General features: G+C 41.7%; 1 protein-coding gene across 1 annotated transcript in view; it reads right to left on the bottom strand.

Annotated features, from left to right (window-relative positions):
- Window positions 1–14261, bottom strand: part of POU2F1 (POU class 2 homeobox 1) — a 130830-nt gene that overhangs the window by 115852 nt on the left and 717 nt on the right. The gene's annotated exons all lie outside the window — the stretch shown is intronic.

Below are 14261 nucleotides of genomic sequence, written 5' to 3' on the forward strand. Positions count from 1 at the left end.
ATGTAACAGCTACCAGGAAAAGTAACTTCAAGGTAAGTAACTTCAGGGAAACCTCCCTCACAGGCTCAAATGGAGGACTGGTTAGGACCTGAAGAACGACATGAAGTCTCCAAGAGAGAAACCTGTGCACTGTAGGAGGCTGAGACAAAGTAACTCCCTTCAGAAATCTCTTCTCTGCTGGGTGCCTGGACAGTGGTGCACTGATGACAGTACGGTGCTCAGAGCAGCTAAATGGCGATGGAAAGTGCTTGCTCTTAGATTCTGAGATACGCTATCCTGTAGGTATTCCTCAATACCTGAGGAAGATCCAGTGTGTCTGGTTACAGGTGTTTCCTCTTCCACCATCTGACAAAAGCCTTCCACGAACTGTTGTAAATTCTAGAAGTAGCTCCCGTCATGGTCTGAATGACCTGATCAGAGAAAGCCTGTGCAATCAGCGCTTGCCATTCAATCTCTATCTTGTCAGACAAACCCAAGCTGGATCTGGATGACAGATGAGACCTGGGTTAGCATACTGGACAACAGTGTAAGTTCCCATAGAGATTGAATTGATGATTTCAGCAGGCTGAAAAACCAAGATCTCCTAGGCCAGAATGGGGCCAGGCAAATCAACTCTGCCTTCTCCTGTTTCATTTTGTTCAGAACCTTTGGACTTAAAGGTATTAGGGTATTGGCCTGATGACCAAGGGAACATCAGAAAATCCACTTGTTCTGTTTGTCAACAACACCGGTGTCTCAAGAGGGTGTCTTGGTATTGATCGGGGAGACAAAGAGATCTACGCATGGTAGGCTGAAATGTAGAACCGGGAACTGGAATGTTTCCTGGCTGAGGGATCACTGCCCGTGGCCCAGCCTGGCGCAGCTGAGCCAATCTGTTTGAACACTTGCTATGCGACTGATGTGTTCTACTGTGAGAAAGGCCAGATGTTGTTCTGCCCAGGACTAAGGGTGTGCAAGAAAAAAAATTCTGCTGACTACGGATTCAGGAACTTTTGATCAGAAAATATTCATATTCCCGAATATTCCCGAAAAACCAGTATTGGTATTGTACTGGTATTCAGATTAATACTTGGGAAACCTGAATATATTCAGCTCCATTATATTCTATGGGGACCACTGTCCCCATAGGATATAATGGAGAAGGGATTTAAAGTTTAAATCCCTGCTGGGTTGACTCATCTTGCACTGCAGCTGCAGCAAGACTCTGAGACTCAACCCAGCAAACATCTAAAGTTTAAATCCCTGCTGAGAATGCTTCTTCTGTGGGGTGGTTCAACTGCCCCACAGAAGCAGCCAGCCCCAGGATCTGTTCGGGCAGGGAGAGCCCTCCCCGCCACACAGACCCTGGCAGGGCTTCTTCTACGGGGTGGTTTAAACCACCCTAATCAAGTGAACCTCCTCTAGAGGCCAGTGGAAGCTTTCGTGTTTCAGCCTTCTCACGGCCTCCAAGCAAGTCTGTAATTATAAACATTTTCTTACCATTATAATTGTCTTGTATTACTGCACCTGCTTACTATGTAATGCTGACTTATGTATGAGGGCTGGACCGAAGGTCTTGTAATTTCTTGAAATACTTGAAAAAGTATGCATGCACACGAAAACTCGTACCTCGAATAAAACTTTGTTGGTCTTAAAGGTGCCACTGGACTCTAAATTTTTTGAAGGTGTTTGACTGAAGAGGGAGGGTGAGGGGGGAAGAGGACTTGCATTGTCTTTTTCAGAAGGGTAAAGAAGCTCTTTTTCCTTGGAGACAAATTGTTCTAGCCAGTCCTGGTGGGACAACAAAGGGCTCTCCACCCTCCTGGCTTTCCCCCTGGTGAGGAGCTATTGTCTCCCTTCAACTCATCACTCTGAGGGTTGCGTTGAGCAAGCCTGATGGGCTGATACAGGCCATCCTGGCTGATTAGTAGAGGGTGCCACCGGAAACGCGATCAGACGCTCGCCCTTGCCCCGCAGTTTCTGGAAACTAGTACCTCCAAGGTACTAGTTTTTTGCTGCGCTTTTTCGGCAGGAAGCCTCAGTTGTGCCACAGAAGCGCTACGCTTCCCAGATGTGCTGGTGAGATCGCGACCGGAAACTCCGCTTGTCTTCCGTATCTCTTGCGTGGCTAATGTTGCGTGTGACCGCAGCCGAAGCTCTTTTTCCTTGGAGACAAATTGTTCTAGCCAGTCCTGGTGGGACAACAAAGGGCTCTCCACCCTCCTGGCTTTCCCCCTGGTGAGGAGCTATTGTCTCCCTTCAACTCATCACTCTGAGGGTTGCGTTGAGCAAGCCTGATGGGCTGATACAGGCCATCCTGGCTGATTAGTAGAGGGTGCAGTTTTGGCACCAAAAAAACAAGCCTGCTTCTTCATGATCCAAACCAGGCAATTCGCAGCCTATGGCTCCCTTCAGGAGCTCTGCCATGGCGGGATGACTGGGCAAGTAGGTTTGCAGGGATTTCCTACTCTGCTGCCTGGGGATCACCTCCCCCAACTCTCCCTCGGAGGTCCCATGGTCGGAGACCTCAGCTGCAGACATCACCATGATTGAAGCAGAGAGCAAAAGGCAAACAACCTTGGGGAACAGGAGACCAGAAGAACAAACAGAGTTTGTTTTTTAAACAAAGGGAAAGGCATACAGGTGGAAAGAGAAAAACAAAGTACAACCAAAGCAGCTACTTAAAGTTTGGTATGGCGGTTAAGAGTGGCGGATCCTAACCTGGAGAACTGGCTTTGATTCCCCATTCCTCCATATGCAGCAAAGCTGAGTGACCTTGGGTCAGTCACAGTTCTCTCAACAGCCGTTCTCTCAGAACTCTGCCAGCCCCACCTACCTCACAGGGTGTCTTTTGTGGGGAGAGGAAGGGAAGGAGATTGTAAGCCGCTCTGATACTCCAAGTGAAGGGCGATGTATAACTCCAACTCTTCTTCTTCTTCAAGGAAAATCTCCGGAGCTCTCTAAATCCAGTGCTCTCCCAGGCAGAGGCGGGAAAAAGACTGAGGGTGGGCTCCTCCTTCCCCGGAGATGGAAAGTGCAATCAATTTTCTGCCTCCAGGGATTGTGGGAAGAGGAACCCAAGTGTATCAGAGTGAGAAAAGTTAAGAAATCGCCAATCCACCTCCTATTTGTTGTGATGTCAGCATGCAACTGCCTTAACCAATTAGAGTGTGATCCTTTCCCAGTAACTAGGATCAGAATATTATTTACTGGTAAAAAAACAAATCTATATTTTTTTGTATTTTTGCATTTATTTGTGTGTGTGCGCGCCTGTGGCCTGGAAGTCAAGGCAACTTCTGACGACTCCTACTGGGGCATGGAAGTTGTTCAGAGAAGTGACTTGATAGCCTGCCTCTGCCTCCCAGCCCTGGTATTCATTGGAGATCTCCCATCCAAACAGTTGCCAGGGTTGGCCCTGCTTAGCTTCCAAGATCTGATGAGATCAGGATGAGATCACCTGTAAGAGACATTTAGGCTGGCATTTGCTTGAAAGCCTCTAGCAAGACACTGAAATCATCAGGTGGGGGTAGCAAATATTTACATGCAACACTCTTGCCACACCTAGCTAACATGTGCTTCTGGGACAGCACTGATGCTTTCAAATGAAGTGGGTATTCTGCTTATCTGCCACCTACTGTGCTGTACAGTTCCGAAGGTAGTGTTGAACACCAAGCATCTTCAGGTAGTGAGCTTCAACACATTCATTCCAAGAATGACTTCACAGGCTCAGAATTCTTGGGGTCTAAGGAACAGACACCAGCTTTAATAACCAGCATCACCTCTGTCTTCAGTTGCAGCTTGTTGTTTCTCAATCACTTGACTGTGGCATCCAGGCACTGTCCAAACACACAGTGCCCTGTTTCTGGTGGCTTATCCAAACAAACAGAACTGGTTGTTATCAGCATACTGATGACACCCAGCCTCAAAGCTCTAAATTTCGGGAATTAACATAAGGATTAAACAACACTGGTGGAAGATGTGATCCCCGTGGAACACCACAAATTCAATCCCATACTGCTGATTCACTGTCATCAAGAAGTTTGTGCTCACCCAAACCAAAGTAAAGACAAAACCAGCACCATTTAATACCCACTCTGGTCTCAAGGCATCTCACCAATATACAGTGGCCTACTGCATCAAAGGCACCTGAAAAATCAAGCATTTTTTGTTTAAAGTCATGCATTTCATTTGTTTATCTGCAAACAGGCACCATCCACCAGACAAGCTAATATAGTCTTCATCCAAAGTTTTACTGAACATCTACCATACACACTGTGCTGCTTTTAAATATATACAATGGCTATTCATTACACAAATTTTCAGCACTAAAGTGTGCCAATGAAGCTCACAGTGCTGAAGAATACAATTCTGCAATAGTGAATGATCACAACAAAGTGCATTGTTTCCAATAAAGTATGCACATTTAAACTGCATTTTCTTTAAAATAGCAACTGTTACAAATACACCTAATAAAATTATATTTAAGTTACATCATAATGCCTGCTGAATCATCATTCAGAGCAGAACTTCAGATGTACCTTGATGATACATGTAACCTTGAACCATTCCAATCTGGTTTCCAACCTGTTTGTGGATCAGACACAGTTATGAGAGCTCTGGTGGATAATCTCTGCTACTACAACTAGATGCAGGTAACCCCTTTCCTTTACACCAGTTGGACTAACCTGTGACTTCTGACACTGGCAACCATTTCTATTATGTTGGATTGGATCACGGGGGTTGAAATTAAAGAGGTAGCTCTCAAGTCATCTGGATACTACTTGAGAGGTAGCTCTCAAGTAGTATCCAGATGAATACAGATTCAGGTGGGTAGCCACATTGGTCTGAAGCAGAACAAATTTTTAGTCCAGTGGCACCTTTAGGACCAACAAAGTTTTATTCAAGGTAAAAGCTTTTGTGTGCATGCAGAGGAAGAATTTGGGACTCCTCTGGGTGGCGGCTGTCACAGGGCTCAGTATAGATCCAGGTGGATAGCCATGTTGGTCTGAAGCAGTAGAACTAAGTTTTGAGTCCAGTGGCACCTTTAAGACCAACAAAGTTTTATTCAAGGTGAACTGTGCTTGTACATGAAAGCTTATACCTTAAATAAAACTGTGTTGGTCTTAAAGGTGCCACTGGACTCAAACTTTGTTCTACAGGGTTCAATACTGTCATTGATATTTACAGCAGACTACTGAATGAGACTGTTCAGAGCCATGGTCTTAACTGTTAAGGAAGCGACAGTACCCAAGTCTGTATTCCTTTGATTTAAACCTGCTGTGTATGATTTGAACCAGCATCTAGGTTTAAGACTGTGATCAAGGAGCTAGAACAGAGTAAGCTGAAACTTAATACAAACAAGACTGAGGTGATTCCAACAGGTAGGGCTGATTTTTTTTTAAAGGGAGTGATCTGCTTAAACTGTATGAGGTAAGGTTGTCAGTGTGGTGTGTCAGACTAGGGTCTGGGAAACTCAGGTGTAAACCCCCATTCTGCCATAGAAGCTTTCCAGGTGACCTTGGACCAGTCACAAGCTTTCTCAGCTTAATCTACTTCACATGGTAGAGTTGTGAGGATAAATTAGAGAAGAAATAAAACTGTAAACTGCTTTGAGTATCCAGTGGGGAACAAAAATGGGGCATAAATACCTAAATAAATTACAGATAATGTAAAGAGCTTGGGGGTGCTCCTGAACATTGCTATGTTTGTGAAGCAGATTCATATTGCCGCTAAGAGGGCCATCTAGCAATTACAGCTTGCCAGTCAGTTATCTTCACTTCTGAATGCAGCTGACCTGGCTATGCTGATTGATGTTACTGTGAAGATGGGTCTATTGTAACACACTCTACATGGGGCTATGCTAAAAGACAACTCAAACATCAACTTATGTAAAAAGCAGCTGTCCATATGCTATCAAAGACCAGCTCATACAAACACATTATACCTACCTTAAAGAAACAGCATGATTTGCCTATTTGTTTCCAGGCTCAGTTTAAAGTGCTGTTCTTTACTTTGCCCTACATAAAAAAGTGACTACAGATCCCTTTCCAGCCCGAATAATACATAACAGCCTGCCTAAAGAGTCAGGGGGGCACCATCTCCAATGAGGATTACAAGAATGGCAAATCCATCTAAAAGACCGTTTCACTGATATTTAGAAATGTTTTGCTGGAGCTCCAGGAAGTTAAATTATTGAACAGGCTGGCTAGTTACTACTTTTTTAAAACTCTTTTTAAATCTCCGACTGTTCCTACCCTGAAACAGCCACCAGCACAGGAACTGAAGGACAGATCAGCTGTGAGCCTCATACCAGGGATGTAAATAAATAGCCGGTCCTCTCCAGCACCCACACAACCACACAGAAACACTCTTCTCTGCAGTTCCTGAACTCTCATCCTAGCACCAGGGCAGCTGCCAGGAGAGCAAGCTGGCCAAACAGAAGGGAGAGTACAACCATCACCATTACTGTGGCAGCCACCCAGGAAAAGAGCAGCATGGCCACACTAGGGTGTGGTGGTTTTACGTTCTTTTCTCCACAACCAGCTTGTTATCCTTCAGGCACTTTGGCAATTTCATTCTCGGCCACCATGCCTCATGCTGAAGAGAAAGTGAGAAACCAGAGAAGGAAACTCTTCCCATCACTCCAGATACACAAGGGCTGGCTAAAGTAAGGCGTAACAAACCCCAGGCAACAGATAGCCATGGCACCTAGCAATTTCATTGCAGCTCCTAGTATTTTCAGAAATTATTTCATTAGGACAACAACCAGGTTACCCCCATATTTAATTTTGTACCTCAACATTTGTCATATCATAGGTTGAATAAAATTACAAGAAACTGAAGTGTTTAGGTTTTGTGGTAGAAAATATGGTCATTAAAATACAAAACCCAGAAGGCCGAAAAATTAGTCTGACACTTAAATTTCTGGGTTGGAGCCTACAGCAAAAGAAAAATTGTCAAGACCTGGGCTATGGTTCAACATTGGTGGGAAAGACAATCCTACAGGCTTATAAGTACTCTGTTAATTAAAATCATATATGTAACAGTTATATTTTATAGCACTGTAAGTATGTACTTGTGGTGGTTCACAGGGTATAACTTGGTTACTTCACTCTTTTGGTTGATGGTAATTGTTGATGTGGCTCTCTATGAACCACAGAGTGAGTACTACTGGTCCAGACTTTATTAGTTTCAGTTAAAGTCTAAGTTGTGTAATCCAGTGATTTCCTGAAAATCACTGGATGACAGTCCTATGGACTGTACATATAAGTAGTACCAATACAAAATCTTCATGATTGCAATTAAGAACCTAAGAATGACAATGACTGCAACTTAAACACACATTTACTATGCATAATGGCTAGTCATCTTTTTTGAACTGCTAATACCTGCCTTCTTCTTATGTTCTTATTGGAGCTGTTTACCATGTTTAAAACTGTAGCAGCTACAAAAGTGAACAGACCGGCAACCTGACAGTTTTCAAGAATCTTTCAGTATCCTACTTATTTTTTAAAAAACACTTTTAATGTTTTCTCCTGCAAGGGATCCAAATCCTACATGTTTTCCAGTTAAGTCCCGCAATATATAAATGTGAGAAAGTTAGCTAACTTGAGCTCATACTTTATCCTTCGCAGCATCCCAGCAAATACGTGCGTGAAAATGTGAACCAGTTCACTCCTCTAATCAGAAAGATTCACAGTTTCGAATTCTGAACTTTCAATTTAAGTTTCATGTCTTCCAAAATGGGTCACTGCCGTCTCAATGTTTTTACATATTGGTCTGTTCCTTGCCTGTGTGTATCCATATTCAAACATTCACCTGCTTATTATGCAATACAAAAGATGGAGGAATCTGAGGTGTGCGATACAAGAAGAGTCAGAGGTTGCTGTCTACAAAGTTCTTCCATCATATTAAAGGAACAATGAGCTTGGTAGATGCTCAGACTGCTCCATATTCAGGAAAACGTTTCTCCATGCTGCAACATTTTACAAAACTTTAAACATTTTGTACTACTTACTATTCTAACACAGCCAAATACAGCTACTATACTATCATCACTAACATTGCCATACCACCAAAGGCTGCTGTTGAGATTTTAACTAACGATAATTACCTTATTCCATTATGTAAGTTGATTTGAGAGCTTTTTCCTCTCTCTTTCTGCTGTAGAAAACCAACTTATAAAACATATAAAACAAATATTTGAATCATGGCATTTAAGTTTTGCAGCAGCATAAATTTACTAACAATATATCTTAATTCTGTGTTGCACTTCTTATTCCAAAAGACAGGTATTTCCTAAGTAGTTTTTCCCAATTTTTCCATTAAAGGTTTCAGGGGGGAAAGGGGAAACTATTTAATCTCCTGTAATTCATTCACTTTTCTTCCCTGGTCTTAACACCTCTCTGATGCCTTCACTCAGGTTGTAATAAAATGAATGAATGAGTGAATAACCACTAGAAGGAACCTGAGGAACAAGTATGAATGAGTTTAAGAGAAGCTGTCAGTGTAGAAAGGGAGCATTTCATCGATCACAGGATTCAATCCAAATTTGAGAATTCAGAAAGGAAAGAGGGAGGTAGGAAGACTCAGACATGAAGAAGTGGTTAAACTTTAAGGACAACAGCATGAGAAATGAGTATAAGACATGACATAGGAATAAGGACCCTTGAGGGAAGCAACAGTACCCACAGTAAAGTGCAAGTAAGATGGGTAAAACAGCAATAAAAGATTGTCATTGCACATTTAATGCGATGCCCATGGGATAATCCTATGGTATTTCAGAGTGGACACTGTCAGCTACTGCGAAGGACTGTCATTCCACTCAGTGCTTTGTCATTTTACCTTCCACACTTTGATCACACTGTCATTATGCTCTGGACACCAATCTAATATCATTTCAACAATACACACTATCTTCTTACTGATTTTTCATTCCGGGCATGCCGTGTGTCAATCTTCCATGGGAACATCCCTTTCCTCTTCATTCTGCCATCTCACTGATACCCCCTCCCCCATAATCCCACAGTCATTCCATTGTTATAAGTTTGGGAGCAAAGACAGTACTCAGCCCAGAATACGCTGGTATTATCCCTCATTCCCCATTCCCAATGTTCTGGCCCTCTCAACACACACCCAGTCTCTAGCCAAACTACCCTCCATCCCCACATTCTTCCCCTTTAATGATGCTGTGTTATACCACTGACCCCTTTCATTAACCACCACTGCAGCCATTTACTGAAAAACCAAGTAAGCAAAGCCAAAACTTAAGTAATATTAACAATTAAAACAAAAGGCAACAGTGAACACTCTGGATATACTGGACCCTACAGAACCATCAGTGTCTTTCTCACACTGATTCTGTGTTTAGGTGCTTGATGTACTGCAGGGTGGGAAGCTTATGCAGCACTGAGAGTTATAACACAAAGATCAAAACAATGTGCATATTCAATTTCACAAACCTGTCTAATTCTATTACAAAAAAAAAAAATCAGACTATTCCAGAGCTACACTGACATGTGGATTTATAAATAACAAGAAAAGTTAAGATTTTTTCCCCTTTACTCCTTGATCCTGATTCAGTCAGCATTTTGGCATTATGTTTTTAAAGTGTTGCAATCAAGAGGAACTTAAAAGGAGCATTATTCTTTATCAAGCGTTTGAGGACTGAAAAAAAAAGTTCAGGGGCCTAATGCAATATCAAGACAGTAAAAACAGAACTTGAAGTAGCAATTATCCCCCCCCAATATCTTATGCAATTAAATTTTTAATAAAGTTGAATGAATAGTGCAACTGTCAATATCTTCCTTATACTATACCTTATCATTCAAGTTTACCCCATTCTTGATATTAATTCAAAATACTCCAATATGAAGTGCATGAAGTGTGCTGTTTTTCACTAACATTATATTTATTTGTTAATTATATAATTTCCTTGGTGCTTCCAAATTCACAGAATATGATCTTCATTGGTGGAGCACATAATTCTTCTCAGATTTTAAGAATCAGTTGACAGAAAAGTAAAAACAGATTTTTAAGATAAACTTGAAAAGACAAAGAATAAGAAAAAATGAAGAATGACACTTGTCAATTCTTGTTCAAAGCAGTACTTAAAAGTGAAAGTATCAACCCAGACAAAGTACAGTCTGAAATTTGCCAAGGCCCAAGAGACATGCAAAGTCTTCCATGACATGCATACCTGTTCACCTGTTGTGCCCTTTATCAAATACAGATGGCATATATTTAGGCACAAAGCTATATTCACAGCCAGCACTATGCAACCACAGCTCAACACTGGTGGTGGAAAGGGCCATCAAGTCGCAGCCAACTAATGGCAACCCCAAAGGGTTTTTAAAGCAAGAGATGACAGAGGTGATTTGTCATTTCCTTCTTCTACATAGCAATCCTAGACTTCCTTGGTGGTCTCCCATCCAACTGCTGACCAGGGCCGCCTGGGCCATCGAGCTCTACATTAACTACACTCAAATCCTATTCACAACAGCTCTGAAACTCCTGGCTAGTCAATCGACGTACGTAAAGACAAGCTCTGTATTTCAGTACCATGCTCCAACCCATCATTTAATTAATTCTCTACAAAATACCAAGTTTGTATCTATGTTTACTGCGTTTATTGATAAACTTTAGTTGCTCAAAGAATGAGCTTTCATAGGTTAACACGAAGGTGTAAATAATACTAAAAGCTAAACTGGGAAACACTGCAAAACCATATGGTAGGGTTTTCTAAACTGTGGGCACTCCCAAGGAGAGGCAAATGCATAAGCTGCACAATTCACTGGGACTGCATATGCTATGTCAGTAGGGCACTCTTGCCCTAACTACTTCAATAAAATAATTCATTTCAGATGTATTTGCACTGTGGGAATAAACAACTACTATATGCCTTCTCCAGGAGGTAGGTGCAAAGAGAAAGAAACTAGAGAGAGATCATTAGTCTATGCAGAGCATCACAACACTAGATATGCCACCCCAGGACACTACATTGCTTTTTGCATACCACATAGGTAATCTGGCTGCCTCAAAGTTTCCTGGCATGCAATGGATGGAATAATTCAGAAGTGGCCACAGCACACTAAGAGGAACACTACATAATTGGAGCTACAGTCCTTCAGCAGGCAGAGAGGCAGTGATGGAGGCCACTGGTAGGATGGACACTCCTATGTTCTACAGTGCCTGTGGATTTTACTCTACAAAATAACCTTTCTCAAGAAGTCCCCCAGTGGTTTTATGCTCCATGCAGAGTGTACATCATAACACAGACTTCTCTTAAACAAAGCCCAAGATAATTATATCATGAAATATTTTGACACAGCAAGACTAGCATGATGCCGTTTCAATACCATTTTTAAACATTACTTGGAATTAGGAGGTGCTTTTATCTTGGAAATTTAATAAGCAAGTTGCACAACTTCTCCATAAATTTTACCCTACACATGTGGTTTCTCCCCACCACACTATACACAGAATCAAGATTTTCATGTTCTTTAATACTTATTTAGGATATTTCTGAGTCACCTTTTTAGAGCCCAACTCAAAGTGGTTTACAATTAGAATCACAATATTAAAACAATTAACATAGAAAGCCCAACAGAAATTACATAAAATGTAAATGACATCACAAGAGCTAGAAACTTCACGACCAATAGCATATAATCTTACCTGATTGCACATTAATATGACTCTTCTCCTGTCAGTTCAATTAACAAGTTCTACTGTTAGTATAAGTCCTACCAAGAATCATGTCAGTTTCACAGCCATCAATACTCAAAACAGCAATAGTGCCATTCTGTAAGATTTCTGATATATAAAGACCATGATCACTTAAAATGCTCATTCAGTGTCTTAAAAAAACACACAGGCTGAGAGGATACAATAATAAACATACCATCTAGACTGAGGAGGAGATTAAGTGGAGAGTCTCCCTCTAAGCTGAGCTAGTATGAGTTAGCTCACAGTTTTTTCGCCTCTGGCTCACAGATTTTTATCTCAGCTCAGGGAGGATGGCTCCAGAGCAAACTAGTTTATGCAGTAGCCAAATCGCTTGCTCACAACTTTTATGCCAGTAGCTCACAAAGCAGAATTTTTGCTCACAAGACTCCACAGCTTAGAGGGAACATTGGTGGAGACTCCCTCCCACATACAAGTATTATAATGGAACTTCAGATTGGTTAGATATCAGAATCAACGGTCAATGGAAAATAAACTTCCACCCTGCTAAAGAAAGCATCAAGGAAAAATAACAATACTAGTCTACATTTCATGCCACATAAGTTTTGGTAACAGGCTACTTCCCTAGCCTCAGCATGTTCAATGTGTTACTGAACAACCCTGGGCACACAAAACTATCAGATTTAAAATGAGAAAGCTAGAATGCTGGGCTTATAAAACTCTGACTCTTCCTAACACCACAAAATCAGCAGCTAGCAAGCCATCCTTTAAAACTTATTAAATTGTCAGTTACAATGAGATTTTGTTTGCAAGATGTGATGTACATTTTCATCATCCAGGATAAAATATCTACAGCCTCAGCAGTGGTTAAATTGCAGCTATAAAGGAAATTGTCCTCAGATAAATGGTTTCCCTATGAGAAGGTTTCACTACAACACCTAACTCCAGGCCAATAAATCAAATTAACTGCACCTTGTCCTCTGGTCAGTGACATCATCAGCTTGACCACATATTGTGAAATGGATGCAGGAACATATGTTTCTAAGGCATAAAATCATATTACATTTTTACCCAGCCAACCTCATGCTGCTGGTCTACGAAGTGGACAGCTGAATTGTATGGTTTTCTACAGGCTCCTCTTATGACGTTACAGCTTTGTATTTTCTGAGAGCAGAAAAAGACACACTGGTAATAACTTTAAAATCAAAATATTTTAATGAAATTTACAAGAGTACTATGTGTTCTTGTATACACCTTCTTCATAGTCATGCTTCAAGAACTGCTTAATATTAATCAGACAGACACTGGAAAACATTCTGCTGTCAGATTCTTTTCCTCCACAGATTAAAGAGAATGGTCACTAATGAGAATTACATAAATCTGTCGTCTGCTAACACTGTATTAAAAGATACCACCTTTAAAATAATTAAAAAGAGAGCACTAAGTCCTACTATAATATCACTGCCACCAGTCTTCATCTTTCTGCTTCAGAGACAAAACATCACCAGCAATTAAATATACAACCACAGTGTCCATATCACTCCTATTTTAAATATCAAGATATTAAGTTATTTTGGTATCGCCTTTGGAAATCACAACAATATATATAATGTGGGTTGCAATGTCTTAACTGTCATTCACCCCATCACCACTTCATAGAGCTCAAAACAAAAAAGGACACTAAATTGTTAAATTAAATGTACTACAGATTTTACAGACTCAAAACTGTAAATGAAAAATGTGGGGCAGGGGGGAGGTAGCAGTAAAAAGTCAATCAGAACAAAGAGTGAGGAAAGCCCGCACACACATACACTGATCTGCAAGGAGAAGCTTTAGAAAGTCCTGTTGTTATAAATTAAAAATAAACCCCTTATTTGAGACATGTGAGAGAAAAAGAGAGAAGCTGTGAGGAGATTTGATGCTCCTCATGCCCCAGGAGGGTTTTGTTTTTGCTGCCGGGGCTGGGAGAGGGGCATTTTGGTTATTAGTAAATAAATCAAGCAGCAGAGAGTGAGGCCTAAACGTCTGCCAAAGGAGTCAGGGCCTAGCTTTCTTCCCTTCTCTCCACACAGCCTGGGTTTGATCTCAGGGCCCTGCTCGTTGCCAAGAAAATGTAAAAAGGCAAGAGAGCGAGAAAGAAGAATCATATTGAACCACAAAAGCACATGGGGTGAATGTAAAATATAAACACGGCATTGGGCTCTGAGTGGCTGTTATTAAAGGCCTGAATTACTAAACATGAGAGGCGGGGAAAACCAGGCGGCCATTTCAATAATATAAACCTCCCCGAATTAGACATTATTCAAATGAGAGAGAAGAAGCGGAGAAAGGAGGTGGGGGGAGAGAATTAGAAGCCAGCACTTGCTCAGCTCACAGCCAGCCTGCTACCCCACAACCCTGACCCCGCCACCCAATATATGGGTACAGGGGAACGAGTCGTTGTGAAGCGTCCTTCCCCCACCCCTCCCCACCCGTGATCTGCCCCCAAAGGGAAACCGTTAAGGACTCCTCCATGTCAGAGAAAATTTGGGAGGGCAGCTCAAGATCTGCCGGTGGCGGACAACTCCCCCCCCCCCGGGGGGGCATCTCAAGAAAGG

Source organism: Gekko japonicus, unplaced genomic scaffold (genome assembly GCF_001447785.1).
Source record: "Gekko japonicus isolate JY-2015 unplaced genomic scaffold, Gekko_japonicus_V1.1 scaffold1424, whole genome shotgun sequence".
Classification (NCBI taxonomy): Eukaryota; Metazoa; Chordata; class Lepidosauria; order Squamata; family Gekkonidae; genus Gekko; species Gekko japonicus.